At 42.1% G+C, this 16,870-nt stretch overlaps 1 protein-coding gene across 4 annotated transcripts in view; it reads left to right on the top strand.

The window, feature by feature from the left end:
• LOC125891361 (protein kinase C and casein kinase substrate in neurons protein 1-like) overlaps nt 1-16,870 on the top strand; it is a 69,889-nt gene that overhangs the window by 27,742 nt on the left and 25,277 nt on the right. Inside the window, exon 1 of one of the 4 annotated variants that reach the window (XM_049580593.1) lies at nt 10,768-10,977. The exons of the other annotated variants lie outside the window; for them this stretch is intronic. The gene's annotated coding sequence lies outside the window, so the exon portion shown is untranslated. Of the gene's footprint in view, nt 1-10,767; nt 10,978-16,870 lie in introns of those variants that run through there. 4 annotated transcript variants of the gene reach the window in all.

The raw sequence follows: 16,870 nt of genomic DNA, 5'->3' as shown, positions 1-16,870 counted from the left end.
TGGAGATCTTGCTTGACTTTGTTTAGAATAATTTGAGATATATCCCCTCATTGTTAATGTATAGCACTCTCTCCTTTCCAGTAACCACCTCCTACTCTCCTCCTTTCTCTTGAATTCACGTACACACATGTACAGGCAGTGCATTTGAAGGCAGCCCATCAGTATTCAGTGCAGCATCAGGCAGCTAAATGGTAAGAAGGCGGAAAAAGCAGCATTCCCAGATTGACTGTTGCCTTGCTCATTTACTCCCTCCCTTCCTCTGCTCCCTCTTTCTGCCTGGACATCAGGAAAAACGGGACTGGAACCAGAGCCTCCATCCTTTCTGCTCCATCTCACAGCCGCTGCTGCATGTCTGCAGTTCATTCCTTCATCACCACCCATCACAATATGTCTGTCTCCCCCTCCTCCACTCTGCTCTGCCTCTCTTGTCCGTCCCTCTCTGCCCTCCCCCAGCGGTTTTTTTCCCCCTGTCTTCACCACACTGTCACCAGGAGGCTTGTGGCAAGAGGCTTGATAGTTACATAACCACTGCAGCAGCACGCGGGACACCGTGTTAAATCGCAAATCAGTCGCAAGTGTGTATGTGTTTATAGGTGCTGCCCAAAATGTATGTGCCTGCACATCAGCCAGATTTGGAGGTGGATCCAGTCGGCATCCATTCAGTAGTCTCTTTCTGTCTCTGTCTCAGTCCCACTGCTTGTTTCCTGCTGTCTGGGATCTCTCTGTTTAAAGAGGGATTTTTGGTACATATCCACACTAAGTGTCTGGCATGGGTGGTTCAATAGGGTAGGTACAAGTACAAATTCAAATCACTCCAAGAAATACAAGTGTCTCCGGGATAGTTTTATGGTTCAGCAGTTAATTTTTTCAATATATCATGCTATTTTCAATCAGTTTGTTATGTTGAATTTTCAAAATGAGACAGTCTACAGCCATGCTTGTGGTTCTGTGAGGCTGTACTTAGTCACAGGGGTGTTTTGAGCTGAATGCTAATGTTAACATGGTCATGGTGGCAATGCTAACATGTTGATGTTAAGCAGATATAATGTTTGCCATGTTTAGAATCTCAGTTTAGCATATTAGCATGCTAACATTGAGCTGATGAGTACGTAGAGCTGAGGCTGATGGGAACTAGCAGGGTTGTAAATTAACTTTTTTTTGTCCACCTGCCACAGTTAGTGGTTTTACTAGCATTTGGCTGGTGGCTGGTGCTAATTTCCATCACTGGGAACTAGGTTTACATTAAGGGTAGAGCCAGACATTGTAAACATTCAGGAATCAGCCAAAAGCTGGCAGGGTCTGGGTCCATGCTCCCTGCAAAAATATTTTTCCAATTTACATTTTCTATTTGCAGTATTTTTTAAGCCATTTGAGAAAATAGTATGCCTACAAATTAGTACATCATTTGGGAAAACATGGTAGTTGTCAAGGAGAAAAATCATCCTCTCAAGCCTGCATCCTATTTTGTATCTAATTATTCTCCAATGTCCTCATCATCCTGAAACCATAACACAACAAAATGCTGAGGATGACTGATTTTCACTCTTGTCACCTAAAATAGAGGCAGAAAATGTCCAATGTTACTATTGTTAAGTTCCATATCATAGTTAAGGTAGGAATTTGGTGTAAACAACACTACTAATCTTGAAACCAATTTTTCTTATACTATGTTGGAGTAGAGTTCACAGAATACATGTTAAGCTGACAAATCTGCTACATTTAATTCATGCCATAATATTCTGTGCTGCTCTAAAAAGAAAAGTGTCAGCAGCAATGCTCAGTAAATGTTATCGTCAATACTCTGAATTGAATATAAGACTGCGTTTATTGAGCATAGCATTAGTTCAGGCAGGACAAGATGTCAAGCTCAGCTCACATCCCAGCTACATCAGCTGATCTCAGACAGCCCAATCAACTGATCAACTGATCACATGATTCCTTTCTATGCAACCAATTGGTGAATCTCATTCAGGGCGCCCTATTTAAACTGTTCTGGCCTGACTACTGTTGCTGCTTCCTCTGCAAGCTGCTTTGCTACCCACCCCCACCCCAGCTCCTCCTTGTCATGCTGTGTCTGACTCATCAATGTCATTACTGTTTGTCATTGATGCTGCTCTGTTCTGTTCCCAGGCGGTCTTTGCTGCTGCTGTCCCTGCCTTAGGCTTTACATGTAGGCGCATGGAAGGGCAGGGAGGTTTGCTCTCTCTGACACAGGCTTTCCTCATTTGCACGTGGAAGGGCAGAGAGGTGTCTTGGGCTTTTGAGAAAACATGCAGGACTGGAGCCCCAGAAGCACCCCTCCGCTCTGCCCCTGGTTTGCAGCTATTTGGTCATAAACCAAAGTATTGGACAAATTAAAATTATGACTTGGATATTGCGCTACAGGAAGAGTATCGCAACAAAGTCATTACAGTCCACCCTGAGGGAAAGATTAAAATTAGTACCAGATTTCAAGGCAATCCATTCAATAGCAGTAACTGTTAAGACACTTTACTCAAATATCAAACCTCATGTTGGCGCTGGAGAAAAAGTCAAAATTTTAATTACAGAAATTACAAACTTTCTGGGTCATCCTTTCAATACTTGTTGAGATACCATTCCGAGTACATAGTGGCTGAACTGATCCAAAAATGACCCAGAAATGGATACTGAATTGATCAAAGCTGCTCAACGAATGTACCGATTTCTACTGGCAGAGCAGGACAGAAATTAAGGCTCCACGTTTGGCTGTTTCTCTCTGCTATGCTACTTGGGATTTGTAATTATGTCATGAACTTTTAATCTAATCAGTCTTGGTATCTTCGACTTTTGTCTTTGAACTAGATTTTATAATGCCTTTGTTAGTAGCTCGTACTGGTGGTTCAGCTGGGAGTTGCATGCCCATCCAAGAGTTGGAAATGCTCCAGCAGCCAATAATCTAACTTTGTCTAAGCAGAGATAAACTAGAACGTTTAACTGTGGATCCCTTGACAACTGAAACCGTATAACACCTCTGTCTTTACTTCACAGGAACTTAACTTTCCAAGTAGGCTGTATATTAGATAATAAATACTCTTTCACTATGAGGTGAACTCTTCATAGACATGATTGGATGAGCACATGCCACCCACTGGCCTGTCACTGTTTTTTGCTTCTGACAGCTGTCTTGGAAATCACATACTCTCAATAAATCTGCTGTCTAGCTATGGACAGTGATGCTTCAGGTTATTTCTGCACAGTGTTTAGTTTGTAGTAATAGTCGTAAACAAGGTCAGAGAGACAGTGAGTCATGTCAGCACGACAATAGCTTGTTGATTGATCTGGCTGAGGGGCTCATTTAATTCCTAGTAGGCGTTTTACAGCCTCTTGCTGGTAGTTAAAGCAGGTATTACTATTAAATAATGTCATTACATTGTTTTGTTAGAGGTGTTGAAGGTGTAGAGGTGTATTAAAATTTACTGTGGCATATTAAAATGAAATCTTCCTTGTGCAAGAAGACAATTGAGGTTATAGTAAAGGAAGTTTTATGACTCTGTGTCTCACGAGTATCACTCGACACTCAGTATTTTAGTCTGTAGTTATGCCAGCTGTGTGACTCTTGGCATGGTGATGTTGGCTCGTCCTCCACTTGGGTCCAAACTAAAATATCTCCTCACAGAGCCGCTGGCATGGCTGTGCAGACTCTAGTTCAGTGATCGTTCCTGAATGGACCGTGTGGGTTGGCTGTTTTATTTTCATGTTATTGTATTTAATGCCCACACAGTTCTCCATCTCTCTGAGGTCTTAAACCAAAGTCATTGTTATGACTCCGTTGGTATTGTACGTTTCTGCAAACCATGAATACCAATTGCATTATCCTATTATCATCCAGAGGGAGCTCGGAGTAGAGCCGCTGCTTCTTCATGTCCAAAGGAGTCAGTCGAGGTGGTTCGGGCATCTGATCAGGATCCTCCTGGGCGCCTCCTGATAGAGGTGTTCCGGGCTTGTTCTACTGGTAGGAGGCCCCGTGGTAGACCCAAGACATGCTAGGGGATTACATATCTCATCTGGCTTGACAACACCTTGGGGGGTGCTGGCCCACGACCCGGCCCTGGATAGGCGGATGAAAGTGGATGAATGGATGGATGGATACGGATCATATTAACGTTTCTAGAGTGGCGTAGTTAATGAGCTGACTTGGTCATTCGGAGATGGTTTGGCTGGTGGATGCCATGACACATAGAAGACGCCTGCCAAGCTGCAGACCACTGTTTGAGACCAACAAACAACCAAACCGGCTGTGATGTAGCAAGTAATCGCTGTGTTTTCCAGCTGCTTTTTAGACACCAAACACAGGTGTTTTGTAGTGACCCAGCGTTGTTTATCCAGCGGGGTTAGCGGCACAAAAAGTGGTTGGTTTATACTGAGACATCACTGCATTTCCAGCCGGGATTCTGCCCCCAAAACCGGGTATTATAAGCCACAACATCATCTTTTCCAAACCATAACCAAGTGGTTTTTATGCATAAACCAACCACACCTTAACCACAGCATTCTTAAAACATAGAAGTGTATCTGTTACATCACAACATGCTAATGTAACATATCCAGTTTTACAATTTTTTCTGGTAGTCAGGTCGATATCTTTTATTAATTTTACTATCTGATTTTCAGTGTCCATTTGATCTATTATTATCTTGTCCTGGCAGCTACAACATGCTCAGATGTTCTGGTAGGAGGTAACATTTGTTCTTTTTTCCTCCCTTGTAAGATTTTTCTTTTTATTATCTTTTAGGGTTATTTATTAATTTGATTTTGCTAATTCCGTTTAAGAGGCATTCAATTAATATGATAAATTATTTTGATAAACTGCTTAACAAATGAGCTTGACTAGTTTCTTTCATTGAGTTGATTTTTATTTCAGTTTTATAAAAATATTGCACATACCTGTTTTCATTCAATAAGCAGCATGTATTCTATAATACCATGTCTTAGTGCCAGGTCATTACCTCACTGCTCTGGTGACATTGAAGAGTCCTTGTATCAGACCAGATATTGGAGATTGAAACAGTGTACAAACTGTTTTATGGGCTGTCACATGACAGGCAGCATTCCCCACCAGCTCCATGTGACCTGTAGCCGACCATGACCTCTGACCTCCCTGTGGGGTGGAGGAAGAGAAACATTTCCCTACAGAAATCAATGAAATATAATATTAATGTCTTTTTTGTTGTTTACATCCCAGTGCTGATGTGTGTGGTCTGTTGTTCTTGGAGCTGAGCATTAGCACACCTGGCTAACTCACAGACTCACACAGAGTAGATATTGATTGAAAATAGGCAACAGGAAAGAACCCCCCCACCCCCTCCACCCAACACACATGCAAGGAACAAACAATGATGCAGAAACTTGATTCTTGTGCAGCCACCCAGAGCACCTCTGGAGGCATTCATAATCAGATAGCTGAGTCATCCTGCGCTTGTTTGCTTGAAATCATGAACCACACTGCTAGCTGGCACAGAAAAGGCCTCTTTGGACGGGGTCTCTCTGTTAAAATACCTGGCATTATAAATCAGTCTGAAACGTGTGTTTGATCAGTGGCTGTTCTGTTGTTATGAAGACATATTCATCTGCAGAATGTCTGATGAGTTTTGTGTTGGAGACTAATTGAAAGTGACGTGTTGCCACAGGTTGTAAGAGTACCATCCTCATCCATTTCTGTCTGCAGTGGTAGAATGTAACTAACTCAATGTGCTCAAGTACTGCGATAAAGTACAGTTTTTACTTACTTGTACTTATTGTTTATATTGAGTAGTTTCCTATGTTGGAAAACCATGTGTAGCACATTAATCCTCTGTGCTCTCATCAGTTATGCTCATGGTACTGTTTCTTAAAGGGGAGCTATAATGCTTTTTCTTATTTTCTGTAATTTGTATAATGTTATAATGTCAGATGTTTATATTACATGTGGCCAAGGTTTCAAATAATGAGGTAAATGTATGTAAGAGTAATCCTTGTGAGCAAAAACCTCAGACTTCAGACAGTTCTAAATACTCTGTTTCCTGTGTTTTTTTCTGCATTTGAGACAAGCTGACGTCAGCTTGTGTAAGACTTTTTTTATATGGTCATCTGCTCCAGGCATGCCACTGCAAGTGTTTACAATATGTAGCTTATACTGCTACATGTAGCTACATGCTAACTTCATGTAAACATGTTATCTTGGTTGCCAGTGTTGTAAATTTCTCCCCAACTTCAGGTCATATTCCTGCTGTTAAGATTTTCGTTTAGTACAGGAATACAGGAGACCATGGCCTAGTTCATGAATGAAAATTAATAAATTTATCAATACATAGAATAAATGAATTGCCTGCTTTCAACCTTTCAACATTTGCTCATCTTTGCCAAGGTGCAAATCCAGTTGCAGCAGCCCCACACAATTCAGGTGTACGCAGGGCCTTTCAATTATTTGAGGACATTTAGGGCTTAGCCAGGTTGGGACCCCAGGTGGGATCTTCCCCTGACAATTTTCTTTACATAAACAAGCTCTTAATTGATGCTTTTTCATGCACCCTGTTTACATTCAAAGGATAATAAAGAATAAAAAAATTCCCAGTGTGAATCAATTCATTTTCATCATATTAAAAAATGGTCAGCAGGCCACCTGGCACTGTGTTGTGAGCCAAATGTTACACACAAGCTGCAAGTTGAGTATCACTAGTTTATGACATTTTATTGCCAATTTTAGTGGTGCCGCCAGTTTCCATCAGAGTCATTCCCTGTGATGCGCCTAGTCCCGCCTTGCTGTACTGTGATTGGCTAGTACTTGTCATCTTCACACATCACGTTGAGAGGTGTTTATGCTCCATTTCCACTGAGCAGTACAGTTCAGTACAGTACGCTTTTTTCCCGTTTCCACTGTGAAAAGTTGTGGATGGTACCAATGGAACTGTTCGTACCGTCCCCATGTTTGGTCCCCCCTCTGTTGGGGTACCTAGCACACAGATCTGGTACTAAAAGGTGGAGCTGTGAACACTGCAGTCTGTTTATTGGTCAATAGAGGACGGTCACTCTGCTCAGGGCAGAGTTGTGTCTGGTTTTGAGGCTCATGTGACCACTGTTCATACTGTGGAGAGTTTTATTAGTAAACTGTAACTATAAAATGACAGGATGTTTTGATGCCTCTCACAGCAGCTGGAGTCGGGGGAAAAAATAACACTTCAGTGGGCCAACTGCCGGCAACTTTTAAGGTGGAACATTAACTTGTAATGATACTCAATGCATGAGTTGACGGCATGAATCGGTCAGCGCATCTTAAATTTCACTGTGACAACTTTGACCATGAGTTTTTATTGTCTCTCTTGGATGACATATACTTTTAATAAAGAATGGATCTTCAAGCATTTATGCATATTAATTTTGACAGGGTTATTTGAACTGCAGATATTCTAATCCTCACAACACTAAACCCCCATGCTTGCCTTAGAAGGACTAAATGCACAAATCTGTCATTTTTAAAAACCCTATGGAGAGAGACTCTCTCTGCAGACTGTTTTATTTTGTTCTGAAAATGTCAGCATGCAGCCTCGTTCTGTGGACGATAATCGAGGTGCAGACTTCCATCTGTGTCACCGGTAATGAGGAAATACAGAGAATGCTGGACGGAGCAGTGAGTGACAAAAACCCCGCCCACATTTAAGAGTACTGTTTGTGGTGGAAACACTGGGGTCTGGGTACCATGTCTGAAGGGTTACTTTTGGTTCCAAAGGTACCATATTGAAAGTGTTTGGTGGAAACAGGGCTTTAGGGTTAGGCAGAGGTCATGGTTAATACTAGCCAATCAAAACACAGTAGGGCGGGACTAGCAGAGACAGGTGCTAAAATGTTTCAGACAGAGGGTGAATACAGGTGTTCCTGCACAGACAGAATGAGGAAAATAAAGTGTTTTTTGAACATGTAAGCATGTAAATGTATTTCTACTAGAAACCCAAAATACAAGTATGAACCTGAAAATAAGCGTATTACCTCCCCTTTAACTAATAAACTAAAAATGATTTGTCTACATATGTATATACATCTGTTTCAGGGGCTTTCCTCTGTTGTCTAGGCTAGTAGTTAGCTGATACAGGAAAGAGGAGATGACAGTTTTTATTTTCTCCAAAATGTTTTGCAGACTCCCTATTTGGATCAACAGATCAGTTCAGATTTGACTCTCCTATTCCATGCCCCAGCAAGCAGAGAAAAAAGCTCACGGCACTACACATTCAGCTGATAAATACAACACAAGACCGCCCTCACCCTCCGCCCTCACTGGTTTTCCTTCACTTCCCCTCCGTCTCTATCCATGCTCTTTTATCTGGCTCAGCTTGATGCATCTTTTTTGAATGAGTGTCTCCTCTTCAGTACTCTATTCAGCTATATTTTACACTCACACTTGAAGTTCCTCTGTTGTGTGTGTGTGTGTTGGTGCATGGACATACTCGGGCTGTGAGAATGGACAGCTGACACTGCATCATCCAACCAGCATCTTGCTGCTGTCTAAAGCGTCAGTCACGTGGTCGGCTTAATGACGGCCTGGGTTGTTACGGCGTGTGTGAAGTCTGCACAAGGCAGCTCTGTCTCCTGGCAACATCCAACAGCCTGCTTATTCCGCGCTGCACCGTGAGATGAATCACATCTCTGTCCTGATGTGTTCAGCTGCCATTCTGGCCCCATGGCTCTCTCTATTCTGCTCAGGAACAGTCTGGCTGTCTTAGCAGCTCCAGGCTTCGTCCTCAGCTTGCCGCCTGTATCTCCTCCCAGCCTCCATCCCTCCCTTACCTCTCTCCTGTCACGTCCTTCCCTGGCCTGCCTCCATCTCAATCTTCATCTCGTCTCCCTTTCTCCTCCCTGCCACTGTTGTCTCGCTCGGTTTCTCTCTGTCACTCTCTCCTTGCTTGTATCTCAATAAAAGACCTCCCTCTGTCTTTCCCCTTGTGTGTCCTCTTTTACTCAGTCAGTAGAGGAGAAGGACATGCTGTGCTTATCAAACAGCGTCCACAAACAACCACAATGCATCGTAAACCAACTGTACATCTAAATATGAACTGAGGACTTTTAGTAGAGTTACTTCATAAAATGTTTGACATGCTATATAGATTTTAAAGGAACAGCGTGTAAGATTTAGGAGGTTTTAGTGGCACCTAGTGGGGAGGATTTCAGATTGCAACCTGCTGAAACTTGTCTCGGTTAGAATGCCTTCAGTGTTCATTGCTCAGGAGGTTTTAACCAGGAGCCAGATTATCCACAGAGGTCTCCTCCTCTCCAAAACAAACGTTCCCGGTGACTAAACCGGTACAAAGCCCTAAATAAAGCAGTTTCACGTTACAAACCAGTGTTTCTCCTACGTCATGCTAGCCCAGCACCTGCCAGTGTCTTCTCACCTTATTTCTGGTCCAGACATCGGAAAGTTTTTACCAGGAGTCTAATTATCTGCAGAGGTCTCTCCCTCTCCAAAACAAACAGCCTGTTAATGACACTGTCGGCAAAGCAGTAATGATTGTGGTAAGTGGCTAACAGGCATGTAGCTACTTCCATGTTTTAGATGATACGTCATGTTTGTAGTCGACCAATGAAGATGAGTTTACATATCACCTTGGGTTCGTCCTTCACCTTCTCAGAATGATCCCACACTTTATTGACTAGCCTGTGGAATAACCGCAGGTACCAGCCCTGGAAATTAGGGGCCGTACACATGCTGCGTCTTTAACCGCTTGGAAAACGTGAGGTTGGGCTTTAGGTGCTACTCTTGTGCCCTTTTTGTGCCAGCTTTCAAGAGCGTGTCGGCAGGTTGCGTCTGATGTTGCAAAGCAACCTTAACAAGCATCATATAGCCTTTACCTGAAATCCTGAGTGCAGAGCTGATCTTCTTCCAGGAGCTGTTGTTTGTTTGTTTGTTTGTTTGTTTGTTCTCTGCAACTAAGCGACCAATGAAATCTTGCAGACTAATGAACTTTCTTATCGACTAACGTTTGGTTGACTATTACAGGGCAGCCCTATAAACGACTTATTCTAAGCTAGCAAAGACACGACGATTGTTACCTTCAGGTGATTACACTCTAAAGAAAATGTATTTATTATATCATTTTCCATATCAGCCAACATATCCCCCTAACTCCTAACACTGGACCTTTACATGTATATGATTACATTAATAAAGAGACAGAAATGGCTAAATTAGTTCAGCAGCTTCTTTGAATTGCTGTTGTCTAATCAGTCAGAACACAGTGAGCCTGGTCGTGTGCTGGAGTAAAGTTAGTTCATCTCTCTGAAATCTTCTTACCATAACAAGCTTACATGTTTGTTGTGGTTCCCATTCAGTGCTTTGAAAGGCTTGCCAGCAGTGGACCATCTGACTGTGTCAGGAACATTTATCTCACCTGGCTCAGGGGTTCTCTTTAACTCTCTTAAAAGCGTTCATGTTCATCAGGTACTGGCAGTGTTAAGTTGAATCATGTTGCTGCTGTGATCTGAAGCCACAGTACTGCAGTGCTGTTTGTGTCAATAGTGCATTTGTAATGAAATCTGTAACCTCTCTGTCACCACACAAACTATAATGCATGTGTCCCCATGCAGACAGAAACATATGTGTACTGCTACCCTGCCAGTATGTGATATCATAATTAGTTTCATATCAGCATACCTCTCTCCACTTTTTGTTTCTGTCTCGTCTTATCCGCTTCTTTGCTCCTCTTCCTAACTCGTACCCTCCCCCTCTAAAGCTATTCAAGTGGCACACTGCAGGATTATCCCTCAGCCTCTGAGACACGCTGGTGTGGTCAGACTTATCGTCCTCTCTGGGTTCACTTTGGCCACAGAGGTCAAAGCTGCAAAAATAAAAATTTGCAACACATTAATCATTCAGAGCCTTAAAGGACACAGTTGGACTACAAATTAATACAACCGACAGGAGTCTTTTCAAGGAGTTGTTTGATTTCAAATTTCAGGATTGTTTTTTCTTTTTCAATGATGGCGCCAATTGTGGTAAGTGCATTTGCAGACCAATGTTTGGTTACTTACAAATGTGCAGAAGTTTGAGAAGTTTGAGTTGTAGTATTTTGTCAGCTTCAGGCAACAATGCCGCCTCTGCAATCACAACAGACTCCTAAAAGACTTTGAATTACAAAAGGGATCGCTCTGACAGCAGCAAGTGTTGTGGTCAGTGAGTGGGTTGTTAACAGTTTCAGACGGAAAGATACATCCAGATGGATCAATGTGTCTCATACAGACCAGCTGTTATTTTTTATATATATATTTTACTTACTGTCTGCAGTATTTTGGGTGTTTCTTTGCATGATACACAGACCTAATTCATTATTCTGGCCCATTTATATGAAATTTGAGTAGTTAAAACCTGCGCCTCTGGCTTCATTGTGACTTCCTCAGCAGTTAATTCCGTGGGGAATGAGAGGTGTTCACAGTCATCGAGGTGGATTGACCTTAATAACTATGAGTATAAGCCCCTCTCTCCACAATGCTACCACTCTTACCCCTGACTCTTATCCATCTCATGGGACACACGACAGCCTCCCATAACGGACCGAACTGAGACCTCTTTGTGATGTGTTCTCTCTCTGTTGTTCAGCCCAGTGAGCTCAAGTTGTCTTTACACAGAATTCAAAGCTTCCTCAGCTCTCACCCATCATCTCTCCACGTTACATATAATCACTCATGCTACAGAGTGATTTGACTGCAGTCTAGCTTGTCAGTTTAAGAAAATGTCTTGCCCGCTATCTGGGAATTATCGTGTTAATCCAGACTTTCTAGACACAATCAAGTGTATGTTGGTTGAAGTGTGTGAGTTCTGTTTAAATTAAACCTCTCGATGCGTCCGTTTTTATTATCAGCCGGGATTCTGGCATTGTGCCGCAGATTAACTGGCTTTGATGTCACCAGGTGTTGTAGTCACGGATGCAGAAGCTAGTTGGAGGGCTCGACTGATGGACAGGTAGCTGGACCAATGGTGTTTGTTTGTTGCTGAGATTAAGACATGCTACTTTAGGGCTGCTTAGCTGCATGCAGCTCTCTTGCATCACACAGTCGTGTTTTAATGTGTTTTTTTTTTTTTTCTTCATTTCTTCGACTAAATATAAACATTTTTTACCTGTGACGTCTGGATGGTGTCTCAGACTGCTGCTGTTTTCATGATGGTGTGTATTTACCGAAGAGAGAGCCTCAGACTAATCCCCCCAAGTGGAAGCACTGTTGTCATCAGAGCTGAGCAAATTTGCTTTTCGGAATTTATCATGTCGAAGACATGCAGGCAGAATAAACACAGGTCCATAAAAATAACAACCGTGAGCCCGTTTGTTTAACTTATCTACACATGCACATATCATTGCGAGTGTGTTTTATTATTAACATATATTACTGGTTCCTTTGAAGACATATGTGTATATAGAGTGCGGACATATGCTCATTACATCAAGCTGTCAAAAGATTATCCTCGTCAATGAGGAGTCCATCTGGGGAAGTTGCCAGAATGTTGATTTTTAAAGGATAGTTTGACATTTGGGGGAATATAACTTATTTGCTTTCTTGCCAAGAGTTAAATGAGATGATTAACACCACCTTCATGTCCGCATGGTGTATATGAAGCTAGAGCCAGCAGCTAGTTAGCACAACTTGTAGTTTTTACACTTTGGTTTTTGTGTTAATTAGTGAGCTTTAGAGGTGCTGGTTGGCAGATCGTGTTACCTTTAAAGAGAGACAGGCTGTGTGTGAGTGGTATCTGTCTCCTGATCTAGTTCTCAGGATGAAAGTGAATAAGTGTCTTTGCCAAAATGTCAAACGGTTTCTTCACATATCTGTTAATATCAGTGGATCTGCGTGTCCTCTTGACAGGAGGGTTGTAGGGGTTGAGTCCATTTCCTTAGCAGAGGTCAGTGTGGTAATTGGATGTCTCTTCATGGTCATAAATTATCTTCACTGATGCGAGGTATGGGTTCTTGAATGTGTCAGGCAGGTTGTGAGGGTGGCTAACGTGCATCTGTGGTGTTGTGCTGATTGGCAGAAAGGGGTCTTGTGTCCCCATTTTGTCCCAACGGATGAAGCTATGATGAGAAACCAGGGCTGTGCCAAATGGTTTTTATTTTGACATTCAAAGGTTCTGTTGACGATTTCTGTTGACATCATCACACTAAAAAAATAGAACAAAATCCTCTATTTGGATAAGATGACTCGTTGGATTAAATGAGTCAGTCATTTTTTTATTAAATCAACTTTCTTTAATGACGAAATGTAATTTATGGTGCTGTTAGATTGCTGCTGGAACGCCCAGTTAATACACATGTGCCTTCCTTTGTGTGTTCAGTAGGTTTTATAAAGTAAGAGGTGATTAAACGACATCATTAAAGAACATCTTTAGGTGTAAAAATAGGTGTGTTGATCTTGTTTCAGTGTATTTATATCTGTTCTGTTTTATGGTTGCAATTACACAGTTCTTTTTTGTTCCCTTAATTTAATCAGAAAACAAAAGTAGTTGACAATGTAGAAGAAACCCTTTTGCAAGTCACTACTTTTTGGTTATTGTGCAGTTCGACAAAACATTAAACACTTAAAAGATAGACAGATAGACAGCAGGGTGTGTATCATATCCATACATGCTAATCAATCACCCAAACCCAACCAGACTTCAATAGGACTTAGTACTGCTGTGTTAGCGAGAAAGAGATTGATAGAGATGTGGAGGGGAAGGTGGACTATTGCACGCAAGGTTTCTGTAAGTTCTGAATAACTCAAACACCACACAAGAGCTACACTCCAGTTACCAGCTGCAGATAATCATCCACAATTCATCTCGCCTGTTCCTTTACCAAATCGGACTGCCAATTAATCGCTTGCAAAGTGGGTCGATGACTAAGACTGTGTCTGACACTTGCCACATCCTCTCAGTTTCCTCGAAACAAATATTGAAGCATTCGAATACTGATTTTTGATGTCATTTACCGTTGTTACAATTGAAGCATCGAAGCAGTCACGTCAGCCCTACTAACAAATATGGACTGCAGCAGAATATTTTGTTAGGTAAACGCATGTTGTGAATTTTGGCAATGACTGCACCTGTCTTTTTTCATATGCTTTTGGCTGTTGGACCTGAGAACGCTCTGGAGTTACTGAAAATGTTTCAGTTACACGAGTCGGAAACAATCCTACGCAGCCACCACTGGAATCTTATTCTACAAATAGTTTAACACTAATAATAGTAGCGTAGCCTGATCTTTGTCTGCAGCTGTGCAGAAGTATTGGGTTTAAACAGAATAAGTAGACTTGCAAAAAAAATACATTTATTTAGAATTTAAATGTCAGTGTTATGAATGAAGCTTCAAACTATTCGGTACAGCTCTACAGTAAACTGATGGAGGGATACAGAGGGGATCATAGCAGGTTTTTAGTGTGTGTAAACATGTAAAAGTGTATTCATGTAAACTTTGGCTTCACTGTACTTTACAGATAAGGACAGAGAGCTACAGGTCTGGATTATAACATCATCTGTCACATTTTGAAACAGCAAAACCTTTGCAGAGTTACTGTATCAATATTGTAGGAGAGTAGAGTGCACAGAAAACATGACTCTTTTATTCTCTGAGTCTGAAAAAAAGAATGATTTACCAGAAAAATACTTTGCTGCTGATCCCAGTGCATCTGAGAGGCTCGACTTGTCTCTGACTCAGACACTGACGGTAAAATTGGCAAATCATGAAATCGTTCTTTGGTGTTTTGTGTTGGTGCACTCTTGAAATACCCAGTGTCTGAAAGCCTCGGCTGTGAGGAGCCCCACAGACTGCTGTTATGAGCGGTGACAGTAACCGCGGCCTTTTGATAAAACACAGCTTGGCTGAATCAGTCAATGTTCTGTAAAAACACTGAGCGAGCAGGAATAGATTGCCTGTTCTGCAGCTGAAACCAGAACCAATCACACTGGGTACCAATGTTCCCCTGATCACATTTTTTTGATGAGTAGACCTCACATGTGAAAACAGTGTTGCAGGACCTGCCGCTAAAAATACTCTCCTTTCATGAGCTGACCTTGTAGTTTCTTATTTTTTCCTCACAAGGACAATTACGTTGTTACATTGTGTATAAGGAAAGTGAGGTCAGGCCGGTTCAGATTGAGCCTAACGCAGAGAGTACCAATGTTACCAATGGGTACCAATGTTCCCCTGATCACATTTTTTTGATGAGTAGACCTCACATGTGAAAACAGTGTTGCAGGACCTGCTGCTAAAAATACTCTCCTTTCATGAGCTGACCTTGTAGTTTCTTATTTTTTCCTCACAAGGACAATTACGTTGTTACATTGTGTATAAGGAAAGTGAGGTCAGGCCGGTTCAGATTGAGCCTAACGCAGAGAGTCATTTCTCATGACTCATTTCAGGGATGAAGGATGTTGCAGGAATGAGTGCACTTGACTGCAGAAGGAAGCTAAAGGATGAAGCACGGAGGGCACTGGTAATATTCGAACAAAATATTCCGTGTGCTGCAGCAGACTGAAGAGTGCAGACTCAGCTTCTAATCTGAAATGGCCACGAGTCATCCTTCATCTGCACTGACCTCTATCTACCACGCTTAACTAACACTTAACTTGCACCGTGCACATTAGGAACCAATCAATTACTGCACCATGCTCTTAATAACATTTACAAAACTCGTTATCATTTTTAATTAAAAGCTATAATAAAGTTTTGTCAGGCCGTGCACAGAAGTAGATAATAACCATAATCAGCTGTGTTTAATTGTTAAGACCAAGATGTCAGAGCGGGGACATTATCAACAGAGCCTTGTTATTATCGCACACATACAATATGTTGTCATATTGGTTGTTGCAGTGCGATGAAGAGTTCTCCGTCAAGAGAAAGCCATTAGTCATGTGAGTGAAATGGATTAGGCTTCAAACAGAGTTCAATACTGATAAAGCGTCTCGCAGTCTCTTCTGTTTTAACCATGGTGGTAAGATATCGACCAGACGTCAAACAAATAAATATAAATTACCTTAAATGCTGGAGGAAATCCAGCAGGAACTGGCGGTTTCTTCTCTTGGGTTTATAAAGAAAGAGGTGATTAGACCACATTATTAAAGGACATGTATAGGTGTAAAAACAGGTGTGTTGATCTGGTTTCAGGGGTGCAGTTACATGTGCAGTTACATGTTTCTTCTTGTCCTTAGATTTAATTAGAATGTCGCAAATGTAATGGACAGTTTAGGAAAAGATTTAGTTTTGCAAGTCTCTATTTTTTTTCTTCACCAGGCACAATGTGTTGGTCATGTGTGCATCTGTCTGTCCGTAGCTAATCTGGCAAACTACTGGACCAATCAGCCTCATATTTTGTGTGCGCATTCATGACTGTAATCACAAGGATCTCTCGTTGTGGTGATTCATAATTGTTGAAAAACCTTTTTAGTGCTTTATATCGTCATTGACTGCTGACTTGTCTGGCCAGTAGAGGCCGAACGTTTTCTGGAAATTGGCTTGGCTGAAAACAGCCGCTGCTCCTTCGTGTCAAAAGGGGTTAGTTGAGGTGGTTCGGGCATCTGATCAGGATGCCTCCTGGCCGCCTCCCGTTAGAGATGTTCCAGGCACATCCAACTGGTCGGAGGCCCCGGGGCAGACCCAGAACATGCTGGAGGGATTACGTATCTCATCTGTCCTGGAACGCCTTGGTGTCCCCCAGGAGGAGCTGGAAAGTGTTGCTGGGGAGAGGGACGTCTGGGGTGCTTTGCTTGGCCTGCTGCCCCCGCAACCCAGCCCTGGATAAGCGGATGAAAATGGATGGATGGATGGATGGATGGATGGATGGATGGATGGATGAAAACAACAAGCCTTACCTAGTCGGTTGCAGGACACTTTTTGGCTGTTGTCGTGACTCAAAAACTGAC

This window comes from Epinephelus fuscoguttatus, linkage group LG7, assembly GCF_011397635.1.
Source record: "Epinephelus fuscoguttatus linkage group LG7, E.fuscoguttatus.final_Chr_v1".
In the NCBI taxonomy this organism is placed as follows: domain Eukaryota; kingdom Metazoa; phylum Chordata; class Actinopteri; order Perciformes; family Serranidae; genus Epinephelus; species Epinephelus fuscoguttatus.
Note: the sequence above shows the minus strand (reverse complement) of the source record. Positions and strands in the feature narration are given on the sequence as shown.